The sequence below is a fragment of the Carassius gibelio genome, chromosome A12 (assembly GCF_023724105.1).
Source record: "Carassius gibelio isolate Cgi1373 ecotype wild population from Czech Republic chromosome A12, carGib1.2-hapl.c, whole genome shotgun sequence".
Taxonomy (NCBI): domain Eukaryota; kingdom Metazoa; phylum Chordata; class Actinopteri; order Cypriniformes; family Cyprinidae; genus Carassius; species Carassius gibelio.
The window spans coordinates 22,258,497-22,279,476 of record NC_068382.1 but is presented as its reverse complement, the minus strand read 5'-3'; the positions used below and the strand labels follow the sequence as shown (position 1 = coordinate 22,279,476).

Genomic DNA, 20,980 nt, shown 5'->3' with positions numbered 1-20,980 from the left:
GTATTATAATTATGTCATTACATATGAAGGAACACAGCTGACATTAAATGTTGTTTTATATGATGAGGTGTGTATGTCTTCTGCCAGACCACCATCAAAAGCCGCATTTATGTTAAGAGAGTGATTCTGTGTAGCCATCAAAATCACTGACAGTCTGTTCTCTGAGATTACAGGCCCAAACCCACAACGCACAAACCCACAAACATGATTTCTACGAGAGTACAGGTGCAAATTGTGATAAATCCCCTAGGTTTGTTTATAAAAAGCCATAATAAGTGAGCTGGTCACACCCTTTAGATCGAGCCTGGCAAAAAGGTGAACTTGGAAGGGGGCTTTGAGTTGTGTTAGTGCATGTCTATACAGCAGATCAAAATCTTTTATTTAAAAAAGAGAACAGAAAATCCTGTTTCCCCATAACATGTCTCCTTTCATTTATTAAAAGACAGCTGACATTTCATGGCCATGCAATGGTGGAATAGAAACTACTGTCAAAATTACACTAATAATGTCAAGTCTCTTTTATCCTGTTTCTCTTTTTAGTCATGGCTGATCTTGTACCACCTCTTTTTTTTTTTTTTTTTTTTTAAGCTTTCATGAGGGCTGTATCTACGACAGAGGGATCATCTCTAATTCTTCAGCATTTTGTTAGTGAGTGTTGTAATGAGTGGAGATACGATGCTGGAATTCATTATTTTTAATGCTGACTGCTGGTTGCGGTTGTTATCAGTTGCAGAAAGTGACAGCGGCAATATGTTCTAACCAACTCTCTATTAATCGCATTTAGCTGTGCTAGCAAAAGCATAAATCAAATGCAAACAAATTACAAATGTGTCCCGTATCCTCATATACTGTAAACTACCTAAACTAAGGTTCGGGTTCAGGGCCTTATGTATAGATATGTATAGAAAGAGCTATGGAGAATGATTTAAGAGGAACACCTCTAAATCTCTTGATGATCTTTTCACGTCTCCATTATTAGCAACCTGGCTTTTAGTCTCATCAGTGAACCTGTCGACGTGACCAGCTTTTCATTTGCGCTGCTCTGTAAAAAGAGCTTTGCTTAATGAATTGCCCTGATTGTACTGAGTGCTGGCAAGTCTCGTTAGCAAAATGATGGCGGGCCATTTTTGGCTCTGTTTCCACGTCTGTTCCCCACAGTGACTCTTGGATAAAGGTCAGCATCTGTTCCTCATTGAGTGGGTGCTGAAAGACTTCCCACCTCTTTACCTGCTTGTTCTCTGCAGTCTGACGCTGGGACTTCACGCTTGTCTGGCTGTGATGTTGTGAGAAAAAAAATATATTTTCTCTTTTTTACAGTTACCTTTTCCCGGGTTTTGGTTGTTTCCCTTCTGGAACTATGGATGTTTCCACATCCAGTGTTTTGTGAAAGAAGCTTGAGCTAAAACAGAGAGTCAGGGAGAGAAGGGAAAATCAATGCCAAATGCAAATAATCAAATGCAACTAGCCATATAACTGTGCATAAATACAGTAATTAGGATAACAAAATAAATTAGCTTACCTTTTAAAAGAAGATGTTTTCCTTATCTTTTGTGGATGGTAGTTAAGGTTAGACCCAGAGAGCTCAAACTGTAGCGCCACTCAGATTCACCAAGGCTGAAACCCAAGATAAAGTCACTTGAGACAGAAAACTAGTAACAGGGTTTCCATAACTTTTAACCACTGAACATCATGACTTCCAAGTCATCTGCGATTACTGAAATATTATAACGCTGAACTTAACTAGAAACATAACTTTCCCTGTAATATTTAAAATTTACAGCAAATTTTATAACACCAATAAAATTGGTGGCAATCCTGCAATCAATCATTCTTCACACATATTAAAATGATTTCAACTCTGTCAGGGAATATGTCAAATTAATAACTGCACATTGTGCTTCACTTGGACTCATTGTTCATAAATACTGTAGATCACCTATAGATATACAGATTGACTGTCGGCTAGTTGTTAATTCAGTGTCTAACACCAGACAATGTCAACGCATGGAAACACTGAAAGGCTGCAGCACCACTGCCTGATCACAGCTGCTGTGCTAAAAATAGTTTCATCCAGTTCAATGAGATTTTTTTCTTTAAAGTCATGCTCAGATCCTTTGAGATCTCAGATGTTTCGTTTGTGATCCCTCCAGAACCTACATACTGTACAACATTTTAAAAATGTTCAAAGCAGCTCAAGTGAATCTCTGAGATTACAGCTAGACGCCTCTACCCAGACACACACAGGTCCATAAGTTTATAGTATAATTCTGATAGTTCTGGCTGTAAGACATTTTTACAAGGTTACAGACCCTACAATAACATCTATTCATCTATTAATTAAATACTTTTAATATTTCTCAAGTGATAAATACTGTAAATCACTTGAGAAATATTAAAAATATGAAAACAGAATCATGACAGCAAGACTACAAGTTCCAGTACAACAACAACATTTATCATCATCACCTCTATCATTTAAAAGTTGCTTCTTCATCTAAAACATGACATCAAGGGTCCATATTTCACCTGTTCACAGTTTTCCAACAGCCGACGGCTCATGCATAGTCCCACAGCGCTGACTGCCTTAAGAAAAACGAGTACAAGAAAAAGAGCAAGGTTCAAATGTCTTGGTAAGCTTTTCTTTGAAGAAATCAAAGCTCATTAAGGGTGAGAGGCCCAAGGCTAGGCAATTTCCAGCCCTCGCTCAGTGTGTCCATACCAGCATCTATTACAATACCTGCGGGATAGCACGGCCCATTACCAAAATCTCATTAGCTACACTGAGGCATGTTAGAAACACAATAAAAATATTTTGGCTTCTGTAATATGATTTTAATTATTCACTGTTTACAATAATAAGCCTTTATTTCCCAGAGAGAAATGGCTCAGTGCGTGGATGGTTTTCTTGTGAATGCGCCAAGCAAACAGCGACACACTACAAGCCCGTCTTTGAGTTTCTGTCAAGAGCAGGTGAATTAACAACAAGGTTCCCTCTGGCACCTCGGGATTCAAACAAGGGTTAACTCAGATCTCCTCCACGTCGCTCCCTGGGTATTCACACACTCAACTAATGATACACTTGCATTATGTTGGAAGCCCTTGGGCATATTTGAATATCCTTGGTATTCATAAGTTGCAGCTCCCAGATGCTATTAACAACAAGAGATACTGGAGTTATTGAGCGAGCTGTCATGGGTTTCAGTTGGATAATTCAGTCCGTTTGATCGTATGGCTTCATAATACCAAAAACACTTTTCAGTTACAGGTAGGTGTGGAGTAAATGCTCACATATTGGCCTTCATTTTTTATTCTTGAGCTATCCATCTTATTTTGCCACTTGGAAGTAAGCTGTTTTCTTGGAATGCCACAGACTTTCAGTTCATTAACAATTAGACTGAAAAAAGAGGTACATATTAGTCCTTAAAGTGTATATATTAGTAACTACAGTAGTACGTTACCTAGAGCAGGTAGAGGTGGACTTACCTATTAGGCAAAGGTAGGTGATTGCCTTGGGCCCCCAAAAGCATTGGGTCCCCTAAAATGCTTTTTATATACTAGATTAAATTCTAGACAAATAATCCTGAAAAAAAATATCATATCATAATGTAATTTTAATCATTCACTGTTTACAATAATAAGCTTTATTTCCCAGAAAGAAATGACATTGTGCGCAGTTGGAATGTGCTAAGCAAATAGCATTAAAGCCACAATATGTATAGTACACAATGTGTTTTCGCCCCTATTTTTTTAAGCATCTTAAAATTTGGAAAATACAATTTAAAATTTGAAAATAAGGCATAGGCTATCAGGAAAAACAATCCACCTAGCAGGCCTGTACAAGACTATCCAATCGATCACTCACTAGGATTTGCAGCATTATTATTTTAGAAGAAAAATTGACATTACAACTGACAGCAGTCTACGATCTGTAAAGCACATGCACTATATTTTTCTGCGTGCAATAGTTGTTAGAGGAACAAACAGTCCATAGGTGCAGATACACTTTGAAAAGCCCAATCACTGCATGCTTTTATTTTGAAATGAATTGTTTCTGTGGTAAAAACTCAGTTTAAACCAGTGGTAAAAACAACTGTTTTGTGATTTTTTTTTTTTTTATTTGTTATGTAAAGCCTGTTTCCCTAAAAGTAATACATGAATAATCACAAAAAGCAGAAGTTGGAAGCAGCAAACATGATATTTACCCACTGTCTCTCAAATAAAAGCATGCATGAAGTAATAGTTTTATTTCTGTAACACTTATAAGTAGTACTGAATAGTTTTCGGGCCTTATGATACACCAGGCGCAAGGCACAGCGCAAGTGTGTTTGCTAGTTTCAGTCCAGCGGCGTTCGCATTTTCCCACGAGCAGATTGATTTCTTCACTTTATAAGCGTTCAGCTTTTCCGCCCACAAATTCCGCCATGTAAATAGCGATCCGCCATGGCGCGAGCACATCTCGCTCTTAAAGGAATGGGAGATGACACTCTGATTGGTGTACTGAACGTTACATCCATTACTCATTGAGAGAATAGGGACAACCCATTCCAAAAATGCGCCCCGGTGCACGGACCTTTTTTCCGTCGTTAAAATAGTAAAAGTGTATTTGGACACACCCTGAGTGCACCTGCGCCGTGCGCTTTACACTTTGCGTTTAGATCGTTAAAATAGGCCCTTCATCTTTGTATGGTTTTAATCTCTGAAGTCGTCAGGAATAATATGTGTTTCAAGCAGACATATAAGAGGTACATACTTTATTAAAAATAATTTATTTTGAATAGCTGGACAGTAAAGATCAGCCTTCAAATACTTTATATACTTAAATGAAAGGAATTACATGACATAATTTAAAGATTCAAGCATTTTAATTAGTCATAAAAATCATTTTATAAATTATAAAATGTTTCCGTTTTCAGTCACAGAGAGAGCATTATTATTATCCTATTAAATTTTCACTATAGGGATTTAAAATGACTCATTAAAACATATTTGAAGCCTAGGTCCAAACCAGTTTTAAGCTAAATCAAAACTTTATTACAAAAGAAGATCTGAGGGAGAAATAATAAAATTAAATATAAAAAATTAAAAATATAACAAAATTAAATTGTTAAATTGTAGATTGTTTCTATCACAGAATAAAAATAAAGTAAAAATCTCATGGTTTTGACAGTTTTTCTAAAAATGCAATTTTCTGTAATAAAATAATAAAATGGTAACAAAAAATACATCTCACAATTCTGACTTTTCCCAGGACTGTGAGTTGATATCTCACAATTCTGTTTATATAAAAAAAAAGTATGAATTGTGAGATATACAGTCAAAATTGCAAGAAAAAAGCTACATATGTGCAATTAACTATCATATATATATATATATATATATATATATATATATATATATATATATATATATATATATATATATATATATATATATATGATAGATAGATATAGATATATATAGATATAGATATATAGATGCATTTTGTACACCCAGCACACCCACAATTTTGGTACTGAAAACTAATCCTGTCTTTTCATTTAGTCACTTCCCCCCATATGTTACATTTGGATTTATTATTTTTTTTTTTTCTAGTCCTTGATTCATTTTTGTTTTCAGGTTTACTGCAGGTTTACTTTTTTTTTTTTTTCTTTCCAAATCTAACATTTATTTTATGCATATGTCACTCACAGATATCTGAAGGAGTATGAAATGGGTTGTTTGATTTCCTTCAAGGAAACATCTAAAAATATATTTCCCCTGCTGGGAAAATTAGCTACCTTATTGCTCCTGTTAACCGGCTAAATAGCTATTAAACACATAATTATTGCATGCACTGATACTTCCTTCAGGAAATCTTCTACTTCTGTACAGTAGGCAACAGTTTTTCATCACAGTAAAAATTCTAACTGATTGTGGAGATCTCCCCCATACTGCTCCACATTGCAAGGCGAAATTAAAAAGTGCGAGCACTACGGTCTGTAATTATTCCTCCAGGGGTTTGTGCCAAACGCGAGCATTCCCAACACATAAGGAGCATGTATTATACGCAATTCAGCCCCTGCAGAATCAGTCGAATACAATATGCAGAGTACGGGGAAGCATGTGACAGAGACAAGGCCACAGCAGTCCCACTATACAGAGAGCTGAGAAGGTTTGGGTTATCATTTTATGAGAAAATCATAGGCGTGTAACGATATTCAAACCAAACCGAAAAACCCCGATACACCAACCATGGTACGTACAGCGATTCTCTTTTGGCCTGCCCAATCCCCTGCTGAGACACTTCAAACGCGTACGGCATGATGGCTTTGAATCACTTGAATCACTCTGAAAAGGAAGGCACTATTAAAGGCAACATGTGCAGAAAAAAAATGGCATATAGGCTACATAAAATGCATTTGCATTGCATTTAGCAGATGCTTTTATCCAACGCAACTTACACTGCATTCAGTCTAACAATTTTTCCTAACATGTGTTCCCTGGGATTCAAACCGCAAACATTGTGGTTGGTAATGCAATGCTCTACCACTTGAGCTACAGGAACACTATGATAATGATATATATATCCTTCTCATTCAAAGAGTTTTCTTTATTTTCATGACTATGAAAATTGTAGATTCACACTGAAGGCATCAAAACTATGAATTAACACATGTGAAATTATATACGTAACAAAAAAGTGTAAAACAACTTAAAATATGTCATATTGTAGGTTCTTCAAAGTAGCCACCTTTAGCTTTGACTACTGCTTTGCACACTCTTGGCATTCTCTTGATGAGCTCCAAGAGGGAGTCACCTGAAATGGTCTTCCAACAGTCTTGAAGGAGTTCCCCGAGAGATGCTTAGCACTTGTTGGCCCTTTTGCCTTCTGTCTGCGGTCCAGCTCACCCCTAAACCATCTCCATTGAGTTCAGGTCCGGTGACTGTGGAGGCCAGGTCATCTGACGCACACCCCATCACTCTCCTTCTTGCTCAAATAGCCCTTGATGCCTTCAGTGTGACATAGTCATGAAAATAAAGAAAACTCTTTGAATGAGAAGGGGTGTCCAAAATTTGGTCTGTATTGTATATATATACTACACAAATCTATTAATGGATATGTTGTTGGACAAATGAATGAATGCATCTATGGACAGACTAAGGATGGAAGGAAGATGGATGGATGGATGAATGGACAGACAGAAGCTGGATAGTCTATTAAATACTATATTATAGTGTACATAGTATAGTGCATTAATCATAATCAGTGCATTTTTTTTTACTTACCAAGTATATCATATTTTAATAATTAATACCTTAAAATTAAATTTTAATGCAATTATTTTTACCCCATTGTGGTTTTTAATCAATCTGACATGTGAACCATTGCAAAGTATTCCAGCAAGTGTATAAATTAAACATTAATCAAATAAGAGTAGATTCATTTGGCTAAGCAGCCAGCACATTTGTGATGATACAGCACAGCAGGAGGAAAGAAGATAATTATAAGTGAATTAGGCTTATTTTTAAATGACGGTGCGTTTTTACCAACTTCTGCTCCAGAAGCATGAAAACCAGGCCTGAACAGTGAAACAGTTTTGCTAGTACATATGCTATTAAAAATGACAATACAGGATGACAAATTTTAACCCATTGACACATTTGCAATAGGTGTCATTTGTGAGCTAGTCGTTACTAACAGAAGACAATCACAGCTAGGGAAACAAACACTGAACACAAAGACAGTTCATCAAAGGAAATAAAGGAAGCTAAAGTGTTGTGATTAATCGTCCAAAAATGAGATCAAGCTGAACCTTTATTCTCTGTCTGTTCACTCTGATATCTGATCAATAAAGGAACCCTACTGATCGTGTACAATGCTGTGAAGCTGGCCGTGCCTTCACATCCCCCTGGAAAGGATTGGCTAATTTAATGTGTTAAATATTAAACACACATAGGCTTTTGGATGTTAACCATGGTTGTCTGTTGTACCTGGAGAAAGCTATCCATTTTAATTCTTTTCAATAGTTGCTGCTGAAGGAGAACAAAATGAACAACAAACATTTTTTGGCTACTATCCTGAACGGAAGAAGAAGAAGAATTTAGTCTCACATGATCCTTCAGAAATCATTCTAATACGCTGATTCACTGCTCAAGAAACATGTCTTAATATTCCTAATATATATATATATATATATATATATATATATATATATATATATATATATATATAATTTTTTTTTTTTTGTGGGAACTGTGATATATTTCTTTTTGTTCAGCATTCTTTGATGAATATAAAGTTCAAAAGAATAGCATTTATTTGAAATCTTTTGTATCATTACAATGTCATTTACAGTCAGTTTTGATCAATCTTTGCTTAAAAAGGGTACCTTTAATGTTTTATTAAATTAAATTAATTAATTTTCTGTTGCTTGATGATTATTCATCACAATCTACACTCAAAAAAATGAATTTTTAGTTTTGTTCACTTTACCTGAACAATTCATGTTGAATTAATGCCATTTTGGCTATTTTTCATTTCAACATGATTGTGTCATGTTAAACTGACTTAAAACTGTCTCTCGTTGGTTTAACATAATGTTTTCATTTTGAAAGAACATGTTTCAATCAAGTCCCTCAAAATAAGTTTTACACTTCCCATCATGCTTTGCACAGGACTGGATATGGGGAGAGAAAATGTTGAAATAAAGTGTTATTTTATGCAGTTTTTAATAAAATGTGATAATAAGGAGACTTTTTCATGTATAATGCTCTATTATGTGGGCATTTTAAAAGACTTTATATTGGTGTATTTTGTGCGAGTTACCATTGTGGTGAAGTGTGGAGCTTGTGGTTGGGTTGAGGACCTGGTTAAAAGAACGTCTAAAATACTTAATAAAAAAAAAAGCAACTTTAATGAGAGTGCTAGTGTATGATGTACACATAGTAACATCCTTAAACTGCAAACAATTAACATCATGTGTAAAGAAAAGTTATATCTTACTTGCTAATGTTTTTATAACACTTTGGCTAAACTTGCATGGACAGTGGTTCTACATGATGTAAACATATTATCTCTACTCAGATATTTCATGTAGGATGAACTAAAGCAAACTGAGTAAACTCAACTAAAGGTAGACAAGTCCTTATAACTTGATTTATTCATGTCCAAATAACATGGTACAAACATGTGGAACCACTGTCCATGAAAGAATCATGTTCAGCCAAAGAGTCATTTTTTTGAGTGTACAATCCAAAAGAGCAACTTGGACATTTTCCCTAACATCTCATTTTGAGTTCTAGAATATGTCAGAATGATATAAAAAGAGAGCAAAAGATGACAAACCTTTTTTTATGGTATATTCCTTTAAATTTGCAAATGCTACTAGTAAAAAATTCCAGCACTTTAGAATTCAATTTAGGCTCAAGCTTTCCTTTATATGAATCAATTAAAAAGTCTAGAGGATATTCAAATATGCATAAACCACCATGAATTTAGTTAATGAAACATTTGGAAAATGAGAAATTAATGTAATTTATTTGCCGCCGAATGCATGTTCTCAATTGAGTCAGACCGCCATGCCAGCACTGGTGTCACGTCTGTAATACCAATTCCTCTCAAATCAACATTCTTCCAGTATGGTGTTTCTATCAGCAAATTACTCACACAGACTTAAACTGGGAGAAATAGTATATATAATATAATATTTTTTATTTTATTTTTTCAAAAGCAAAAATTGAAAGTGAGTCTGGCTATGAAGGCAATGGGTAATGATGTGACTTTTACAGTAACAGACTGAGATAATGTGCTGAGGTAAGGATAAGGAATTAGAAAAACTATTTTTGAGCGTGTCAAACATTTTGTTGCTGAAAGTGGCCATAAGGAAAGTACAGTAAGAAAATAAACTAGGTCACTGCTAAGGGTTGCTGTTCAGTTTCATTCAAAATGCCTCCCTAGAGAGAATGTTTGTAGTTATAAAAAGCACTTTAACTGTCCTTGGTATTAGAATAAAAAAAAAAAAAAAAAAAAGAAAAACGGAAAATGTTTTCGTTGTCTACCTAAAATGTAGCACACTCAAAGTAATAAAATAGTTATAGAAACCGAATTAATATATATATATATATATATATATATATATATATATATATATATATATATATATATATATATATATATATATATATATACTTTTTTTTTTACCACTTTGTCACATGTCTTTACATGTTGGTAAGAAAAAAAGTAGAAATTCTCCATGCTCAATCATGAAATAATTCCAGCTCTAACAGACTGGCGTATCACAGACACACATCAACACCCCAACCATCTGTCTCTCTTAACAAGTTCACCAAGTTCCTGGGATTGAGCCGAGGACAAAATGTCTGATTTTAATAGATTTTTGTTTCACAGACCCTCCTAGTTACACCAGAAGTCTCCTGTCTCTTTAAGAAGAAAAGGCCTCAGAGCAAAAGAAGAACAGTGAAAAATATATATATATATACCGGCACCTCATTGATGGCCAGGAGTCAATATGCATTAGAGCTGCTATCTTGTGAAGCTATTGTCACAGGCTATTATCTCCACACTAATCAGACATTACAGTATATGTCATTGCATCTCTATTGAGGAACAGTCACAACAGTTGCACACCCAGCAGTTCAGATAAGCATTTAATTTGTATAAATCAAATGAATTATGCAAGCATGTTTGTTAAATTGTTGGGGTTTGAGAATAATGAAGAATTTCAGCACTTATACGGGAAAATGGATAGATGGACGGACAGGCAATAAAGGAGTGTAAATAAATATTTATTATCTAATTTAAACTTGAATAGCAAAATGTTGTTAGAGTTTAATTCATTTCCATAAATCAATTTGATTGTTTTGAATAAAGTTTTTACTTTGATTCATTTTCAATCAAATGTTCATACCAGACTCCATTTCCATTTATTCATTTAGCACAGCAGTTCCTGACTACGTTCCTGGAGGCCCCCCAACACTGCACATTTTGCATCTCTCCTTTGTCTGACACACCCTAGGTGCATTCCATTCGACAGGGTCCCTACGCAGTGTTCACTACTCCCTACTCCCTGAGAACGGTATATCAGTTGAAGTGGACTTCACTGGCAATAACCGCTCATTTGGAACGCCCTGCAAACGTCATCAAAGAAAGTCAACGATGGGGTCGCGCAGATTATGATATAACATAAATATATAGGACTACATTCATATTTTAATTTTTATTTACAATCACATTGAAAATATGTACACTATACAAATAAAAAAAGAAAAAACATTGAGTACTATATAATGAAAAACTTATTTTTATTATACACTTTAATTGACTATTGCTGCTTTTACTTGACTATTAACAGAATTGAAGCCCTGCTGTAACTGTCATGCAAATATGAAAATAAACTTTTATTTGGTTAAGTGTGTATATATGTGTTTTTAATAAATGGTCATATAATTGCATAGTGGTCTCGTGCGCCTTCTTCCTGCGCACAGCCGTGTAGTAAACACTGAGGTAAATAAAGTCAAATAAAAAAAAAAATGGCACAGCCTCATCTGCTTCTTCGCTTTTACATTATCATACCTTTTTACAATCAGTAATGAAAATGAACGAACACAGCGAAGACGGCCGTTCTGACTGGTGATGACGTGCTGCGCGCAATGACATTTGGGGGATAATCGCTCTGCACTTCCTGTGAAGTGATGTATCGATGTTCCCTTATTCCCTGTGCCATGCGCAGTGCCCTTCGAACTGAACATGTTCGCTCCCTTCGGATTGGAATCTCACTTAAGATGGCGGAATACCCTGTGAAGTCCACTTCGCAGTACACTTACGGTCGAATGGAACGCACCTACTGACTCTACTAATGACTCCACTAATCAGTCTCTACTAATGAGTTGATTATCTGAATCAGGTGTGTTTGATTACGGTGACATGGAAAACAAGCAGTGTTGGGGAGACTCCAGGACACGTGGTTAGAACCACTGATTTAGCAGACACTACATGTACAATGTAAAGTGACATACAAACGAGGAACATCACAATTATTATTATTATTTTATTTTTTTTATGTTATGCTCACCAGGGCTGCTTTTACAGGTGCATCTCAAACATTTTTAATATCATGGAAAATGTCTTTATTTTTTGTTATTGAATAAAAAAGCAAACTTTATTATATTCTAGATTAATTGCACAAACTGAAATAATAACAGTTTTTTTTATTATTATTATTAATTCTGATGGTTACAACTTACAGCTTAGGAAAAAAAAAAAAAATCAGTATCTCAACAAAAAATATAATATTACATTTTGAACTTGATTAGTTTGATTAATTTTGAGAATAATTACTGGGTACATCTCAGGCTAGTATAGAACATGCAACCACAATTGGAAAGACTACTGAATTGATAGTTGTCCAGAAGACAATTATCAACAGCCACCACAAGGAGGGTAAGCCACAGAAGGTCATTGCTGAAAGGGCTGGGTGTTCACAGAGTGCTGTATCAAAATATATTCATAAAAAGTTGACTAGAAGGAAAAACTGTGGTAGGAAAAAGTGCTCAAGCAACAGGGATGACCACAGCCTTGAGAATATTGTCAAGAAAAGCTGATTCAAGAACTTGGGAGAGATTCACAAGGAGTGGAAGCCAGAGTCAGCACATCAAGAGTGACATCGCTCCGACGTCTTCAGGAAAAGGGCTACAGCTGTCACATTCCTAGAACCAAGCCAAGGAGAAAATAAAAACTTTACTTTTGCTCAGTGGTCCACAGTCATCTTTTCAGATGAAAGTAAATTTAGCATTTCGTTTGGAAATCAAGGTCAGGAGTCTGGAAGAAGTTTCCGAAGACAGATATGTTTTGGGGTGCCAGAGGCTGATCGCCTCCATGACACGCTGCATTGAAGCAGTAATCTGTGCAAAAGAAGCCCCAACCAATTATAGTGCATAATTAAACCTGCTTTGGAGATCTTGAACTTTTCTGCTTCGTATATCTTTTTTTTTTTTTTTTTTTTTGATTGATCTTTGAGAAAATTTTGTCATTTTTTGAGAAACTGATTTTTTTTTCTTTTTAATTTTCCTAAGCTGTAAGTCATAACCATCAGAATTAAAACAAAAACAAACTAAAATATGTCAGTTTGTGTGCAATGACTCTACAATATAAAAAGTTAGCTTTTTTTAAATAAAAAATAAAAGACCTTTTCCATGATATTAAAATTTTCTGAGATGAACCTGTAAGTGATGAAAAATTCATTCAAAACAGTAATATTGTGAAGAGAGAAAAAAAATCACAATTTAAAATAACTTGATGCAAAGCTGAATTTAGAACCTACTGATGCCATAAAGACAGAGAAGAGAAGTGGTCTCAGAAAAGAGCCCTGAGGCACCCCAGTAGATGTTGCTACTTGGACACCTCACCTCTCCAAGATACCTTGAAGGACTTATCTGAGAGATAAGACTCAAACCACTGGAGTGCAGTTCCTGAGATGCCCTTTGCCAACAGCGTTGAGAGGTGGATCTGGTGGTTAACCATGTCAAAAGGTTAACCATACACATACACACACACACACGCATCGTGTTACAAGCAATTATAAGGTTTGTCTAATGAAGAAAACTATTATAAATAAATAAATAAAAGCATGACTTCATGAAGCATGAAGAGGAACAACAAATAATAATATGACTTTTGCTTTCATTGCTAAACAGTTGAAAGTTGGACATCCCCGAAAGATACTAAAGCCTAAATCAAACCAGATAGTGTTCAACAAGTGCAAAACAATAAAAAAATAAAAATAATCCAGCAGCATTCAAACAAAACATCTTGGTGGATAAAAGTCAGTGTGGCAAAGCTCTTGTTGTTTAAGGTGTAAACATGATCTCTGCCCTAAAAAAGGGAAGAAATTGGCCACTGTGAGGGCTAAAATAATTCAAACATACTGTTATGGAGAAGTGTGAGGTCAGTATAACCTTCCCAATCTTGAGCTAGGCTATTTAACATCAGAATTAATGAGGAGGATAATGGCCAGACTCACAAACAAGTGTCCAGACAAACAAACAGCCGCTTCCTGTCCGTTCTGACCTCCACAGCTCTTGTCCTTACAGGCCACCTTTCAGCACACCTGAAAAAAAAGAGTTGTCTTTAAACAGTTATCTTTGTGTAGCTGCAACACAAGTGTGGAAGAAAGACAAAACTTCAGTCTGCACTATTAAAAATAAACATTCTTTATTGGTAACAATGGTTCCATAACAACCTTGAAACCATTTTTTTAGAAGAACATTTTTTAACACTGTTTGCACCATAGCGGTGCGGCACACACGACACATCACTATACAATACAGCCTATTATAATCAATGATGCTATCTACAATGTATGCATGCCACAGCATGACAAATATGACCGTAAACTGATGTATTGTTCTATTTATGATCTATTGGCACAAAGTTCAAATGAAATGCAATGGTCGATTTGTTGAGTACAGTGTAAATACGGTTTACTAATCTAAATAACCTTTTGTAAAATGTAAATGTTCCATGGATGTGAAAGGTTCTTCATGGAACCATCAGTACTCTCAAAAATAAAGGTAAGAACCAAAAGGAACCTGTAAAGGTGTCATAGAAAGCACAATATTTTAAATTGTTCTGTGATGTCCCTTTAGTGTGTATGTGAAGTTTTATCTCAAAATTCTCCACAGAATTATTATTTTTTTTTTTTAATAGCTTGTTGAAATTGTGTGCTGTTTTTGTGTTTGCCCCCTTTAAATGAAAATGTCCTGGTACTCCCTCCTCCCTTTTCAGAAGAATGAACTTTAAGCGGTTTAACTGGTGGTGACCGTGTTACTGACCTCACATTGCTTCCAAATGTAATTTTTAACTACCAAATTCCTATTTACGATCATTGTGGTAGCACGTCAAAGCGTTAGTGAAAACAGGCAGAGACAATGGTAGCTTTGGCAACATTTGCCTTACAGAGAGCTAAGAAGCTCTTTTGGAAAACAAAATATAACGCTTAATCGTCTGGAGTCTGGGCGTTTGCGCACAAAGCGCTAGTATCGATCCCTCTTTCAGAAGCAATCTTTGCACAACTCTAGCACTGAACTGACCCTCATTTGTGAGGTAGTCCAGCGTAAAATGTTTGCACAAACTTTTTTTTTTTTTTTTTTAGGACATTTTCTTTTGAAAATTGAATTTAACCACCGTGTCTTCAGCAGCCTATGGAGGCTCCTCTGTTATTTGGTGCATCCCAGAACACAACACTTTTTAATGGCTCTTTGGCGCTGACATTTTATCATCAGCAGCTTCAGCAAGAAAACAGTAATGGCAGACCACTGCTTATTACTCAGGAATGTATATGCTAACAGGGCAGAGAGCATCACAAATGGACGGGACGTTATAGTAATGAGAAATCTGGAACTGCTCGTATGGAGTTATATATATATATATAATTGGTTCTTTTAAGAACCGTTCACTGAAAGGTTCTTTTTGGAACATAAAATGGTTATTTTCTGCAATCACTGTAAAAACACCCTTTGAAACCTTCATTTTTAAGAGTATGGGTGGAAAATTAATTTATCATTGTCAAAATTAAATCTTTAAAGTTTCCTGTTTGAAGACCTCATGCCATCAAAACTGCAATGTGGGAACTGGAAATAGGAAATATGTCAGTACAGGAAAGAAAACTGCCCATGACGGTACTGCATGAGGTCTTTAAAGACTTCAGCTGATGTGGCCGCACTTTCACCCTAGGCATTCAATGAGATCATGGCAAGCGCAGGGACAGACTCTGAGATAGAATAGCATGGTAGATTCTTCAAAGTGTGTATGTTTCCTGCCCTTGAGTGCAGGCAATAATGGAAGCAATGGAGTCACGCTGCATCTCCAGGGAGGATGGAAAAGCAGGTTGCATCTGGCCCACAGAGCAATAGGAAATCAGGTGAGGTGACTAAGGTCAGCCTGAAGGTCTCAAAGGGTGAAGGAGGAAAAGAAAGGAAATGGTGGCCCTTAGAGAGAGCAAGTTTACAAGGAAACAGGAGCTAAATGTACAGTCGTTCCTGTAGCTTAACTTATAAAGCACACCGGAAGCAATTTCAGAATCTCGAGTTCAGTTCCCAAAGGAACAAACCTATAGATAAAATATATGTTATCATTAAAGAATTTGAGGTTGGTAAGTTAAAAAAAATAAAAAAAATAAATAAATATATTTTAGTCATGCTGTTTAGTGAGGAGAAGCTGCTAAAATCTCTTTTACAACTTTTGACATAATATTCCTTAAAGGGGGGGTGAAATGCTTGTTTTCACTAAATCTCCTGTTAATCTTGAGTACCTATAGAGTAGTACTGCATCCTTCATAACTCCAAAAAGTCTTTATTTTTATTATATTCATAAGAGAAAGATAGTCTGTACCGATTTTTCCCGGAAAAACCCGAGTGGCTGGAGGCGTGACGTGTGGGCGGAGCTAAAGAATCACGAGCGCCAGTAGGCTTTTGTGTTGAGAGCGTTTGGAAGCTGTGACACAGATCCAGAGGCTGAAATTTAACAAGAGCAGCATCAGCAAAGGCGTCTCTATGTGGTATGTACAGAAACTGTATATATTTGCTTAGCGGTTTTGGAAAATGACCAAGTTCCACTTTATGTCGTCTTTTTTTTTAATTTTTTTAAGCTGTACATGTGGAAAGTGCAGTTTGATGACAACATCGCATGTTGTTTACTTGATGTGCTTACGCGCCGATAGCTAAGTTAACAACACAGAGATATTTGAAGCAGTTTTACTCACCGTCTACGGTTCCAACACACGGTCGTGACCCTTTTTCGTTGGGACTGCATTATCCTTAAGAAATAAACGATGTGCAAATCCGGCGTCAAACTGGGCCTTGTCTGTAAAACAAGCATCTTCGAAATGCAGGGAACAAACAAAAACACTTGCACAACTCCGTTGATGCTCTGTAAAAATAAACTCCATCCACTGGTCCCTTAATGCTGTTTCTCTTTTGGTAATCTATGCAGGGTTGTCTTGCCCTCGCAACCAAAAACACACTTCTTTTGTGACATTTCGCGACGCTCTCGCTCTGATCAGTGAATGCCTGTTGTGCTCTCAGTGCTCTGCTATACGGGAGCGCGCGCTCTTCCGGCAGACGTGCCCTCAGGACCCATATAAGGAAATTCCGCTCCATCTAACGTCACACAGAGCCATACTCGAAAAAAACTTTCCGAAACTTGTGACAAACCGGATGAGGTTTTTTTGGAACAAAAATACTCCTTCAAACGTACAACTTAATTTTTGAAACTTTGTCCATGTTTAGCATGGGAATCCAACTCTTTAACAGTGTAAAAAACTCAGTATGCATGAAATAGCATTTCACCCCCCCTTTAAACAACACACTGAACTTTCCATTAATGTGGTCATATTATGTGATTTTTTTCCTTTCTCTTTGGAGTGTTACAGAAGATCTGTAAAGTTACAAAGACTAAAGTCTCAAATACAAAGAAATATTCTTTATAAAAGTTAATAGTCAACCACGCCTACCTAAAACTGCTCATTCTAACACGTCTACGTCACAATGTGGGAAGATTTGCAATACGCCGCCCAAATGTTCACACAAAGAAAGAAGGCATAACTTCTAATTATTCTCTCTGTTGCTGCCGGCGCCATGTTCTGGAGAAGCTGCATGACATGACATGACATCACAGTATGATGAGGGGACACTATACTGTCCAAAAAAAAAAAAACACTGTCTTTCGGATGAGATGTTAAACCGAGGTCCTGACTCTCTGTGGTCCCTAAAAATCCCATGGTACTTCTCGTAAATTAGGGGTGTAACCCCAGTGTCCAGGCCAAATTGCTCCATGGCTTTTGTCAATCATGGTCTCCTAATAATCCCCAACCACTTAATTGGCTCTATGACTCTCTCTCCTCTCCACCTGTAGCTGGTGTGTGGTGAGCGAACTGGAACCGTTGTCCTGTGGTTGCCGTCGCATCATCCTGTACACTGGTGGTGATTGAGGAGAAACCCCCTACATGATTATATAGCGCTTTGGGTGTAAAACAATACACAATAAAGCACTATATAAATGCATCATTCATTCATTCCTTCATTCAGAAATGCAAATACACAAAACTACAAAAATGGGAATATAAAATCCTGCAAATGAGATTATTTTGGTTCTAGCTCTGCAGTTATAGTAAGCATCTCAGTGGTAATTGCATTTAGATCAAAATGGAAGGTTTGATTTGTATTTTCTATGCAGTGGCACGTCCACTTCATAGAATGTGAAATGAAAATGTCCTTGGGCTCGCCCTAGAACATGTCTTGCCTTCTGGTTGGAAAGGCATGTAATGAACAACACATGAGCTGGCACGTGTAAATGAATGCCACGATCTTGTAACTAATGCTGTCATGCTCCATCATCCAATAGAGGTACCTTTCAGGACAGCTGCACCTCTCCAAAATGAGAGGTGCTTTTCAGCATTAAAAAAAAGATGCACAATGCCACTAGCAACAAGAACAACATTGACTGACAGTACTTTTGAACTGCAAACACTGCCTTCCACAAAAAAAAAAAATATATAATAATCAAAGCAGATAACCATTGTATTTACAGTTAATTTGTTTTAGATCCAGTAACATACAATTAAGATGCTGACCCGCAGTATACGTGATTTATTTTTATTTTTCATTTTAAAGGATAGCATGGCTCAACAAAAAAAGCTTTTTATTTTATTTAATTATTATTATTATTATTATTTTTTTACATTTGCATTTGCCCCTTATTTTGAACACTGAATATTATTCACAAATTTTTCGTTCATTTTGTTTTACAACAATAAAATATTTTATGCAACAATAATGAATTATGAAATTCTACAGCTAATATATTAATCAAATTATTTCAGTCATAAACACTTTGGCTGGGAAACGAATAGCATGCAGTATGATGCAAACATAACTGACTGGTTTATAGTAATTTTTACTGATTCTTGGGTTCTACTGTAATGGGTTTGTGGTTATTCAGTTCCAAAACCACTTTCACCTTAAGAGCCTTTAGCCTCTTTGTTCCCAATAATAAAAAAATATATACATTAAAGGGGGGGTGAAATGCTATTTCATGCATACTGAGTTTTTTACACTGTTAAAGAGTTGGATTCCCATGCTAAACATGGACAAAGTTTCAAAAATTAAGTTGTACGTTTGAAGGAGTATTTTTTGTTCCCAAAATACTCCTTCTGGTTTGTCACAAGTTTCGAGTATGGCTCTGTGTGACGTTAGATGGAGCGGAATTTCCTTATAAGGGCACTTCTCGGAGCGAGTCGTTGCTGCTGCTGCTCTCGTTCAGTTTCAGCCTCAGCCTGGGGATCTGATTCTGGATCATAAATAAACGGCTGAATCTGACTGTTAGCCATGGTTTGTTTTGGATGATGGTTTTTTCCTCAAGGTAATGTCACAACTTCCAAACGCTCTCAACACAAAAGCCTACTGGCGCTCGTGATTCTTTAGCTCCGCCCACACGTCAAGCCTCCAGCCGGTCGTGTTTTTTCCGGGAAAAATCGGTACAGACTATCTTTCTCTTATGAATATAATAAAACTAAAGACTTTTTGGAGTTATGAAGGATGCAGTACTACTCTATAGGTACTCAAGATTAACACGATATTGAGTGAAAACGAGCATTTCACCCCCCCTTTAAAATATAAATACTAAAGACCCACATTGTTATTTCAGGCAAATGGTCACTTCTGTAGAGAATAATGAAAAATTCTAAAAAAATTTTTTTTTAAATAATCAAAAATATAACCTGAGGAAAGTACATCAGTTCATCTAATCAGGGAAGTAATGCCTTCTTATAAAACAACTAACAAAAAAACATTCTGTGTATAAAAGGCTTTTATAATAACATCATTCTTATTTTCTTCCATGTGTCCTAATTTCTTCAGCCGTGCCCTTTTAAGATAGTTTTTTTCAGTCTTGCCCCAAGGACTGAAACAAATCTATGCTTTTACAAGGTCTGCTGTTTTACTGTTTCGATCTTAATATTCCAGCATGTTTTGCTATTTATCAGAATATTAGGTGAATTAGTAAGGCAAGGCAAAAAAAAAACCCTAAGTACAGTTTCAAGTACAGCTGTTTTTAAGGAAAAGCGGACTCAAAAAGTAATATTTATTATTATTCTCTCACATTCATGTTATTTAAAATCCTGTATGACTTTTCTTTGCCTTGAAACACATAATGAGATGTCAGGCAGAATGTCCAAGTCAAAATGCAATGAAAGTGGATGGTGATTTATGCTGCTGAGCTCCAAAAACAGCATTAAAGTACCACTGAAGTCTCATAAAACTAGTCCAACTTGTGTGCCATATTGTAAATGTGAGAAACAAAAAATGTAGGCTGGAATCATAATATAATATTCTATAATCTACAGTCCTGACTGGTGCTCTCAAATCTATTTAAAAATATAATAATAAAACATTGAAATGAGCCTCATCGGTTTGGACTCGAGCACGATTTATTCTTGTGACCAAATGACCAGACCATTCTAATCAAGTTTGGGGAGAAAAAAATAAAATAAAATACTGCATGCCATGAAATATGCTGGTGTCTCATTAACTACTTTTATATGTATTTCTGTGACAGCATAAATTACCATCTCCTTCCTTTCACAGAAGACATAAAGTACGATTACAAAGTTATTTATTTTTTATTTATTTATTCATTTATTTTTTGTAACTGTTCCTTTAAAGGAATAAGTCACCCAAAAAAATGTAAATGGATTTAAATGTACTCCCCTTCAGGCCAACCAAGACGTAGATGAGTATGTTTCTTCATTTGAACAGATTAAAAAAAAAAAAATTGCATTACATCACTTGTTCACCAATGGATTTTCTGCAGTGAATAGGTGCCATCAGAATAAAAGTCCAAACCTCCAAACATTGTTTTTGATAAATTTTGATAAATGAGAACGGATTATGATATGCTGATACAAGATTTTCTTTTGGTATGGTACTA

The 20,980-nt window shown here is 35.9% G+C and overlaps 1 long non-coding RNA gene across 1 annotated transcript in view; it reads right to left on the bottom strand.

The window, feature by feature from the left end:
- Positions 1-679: 679 nt before the first annotated feature.
- The window catches only part of LOC128025479 (uncharacterized), a 56,985-nt gene continuing 36,684 nt past the window's right edge, over positions 680-20,980 (bottom strand). The window contains exons 2-3 of the long non-coding RNA XR_008186164.1: positions 1,520-1,614; positions 680-1,399 (exon numbers count right to left, since the gene is read on the bottom strand). This is a non-coding gene — a long non-coding RNA (uncharacterized LOC128025479). The remainder of the gene's footprint in view (positions 1,400-1,519; positions 1,615-20,980) is intronic.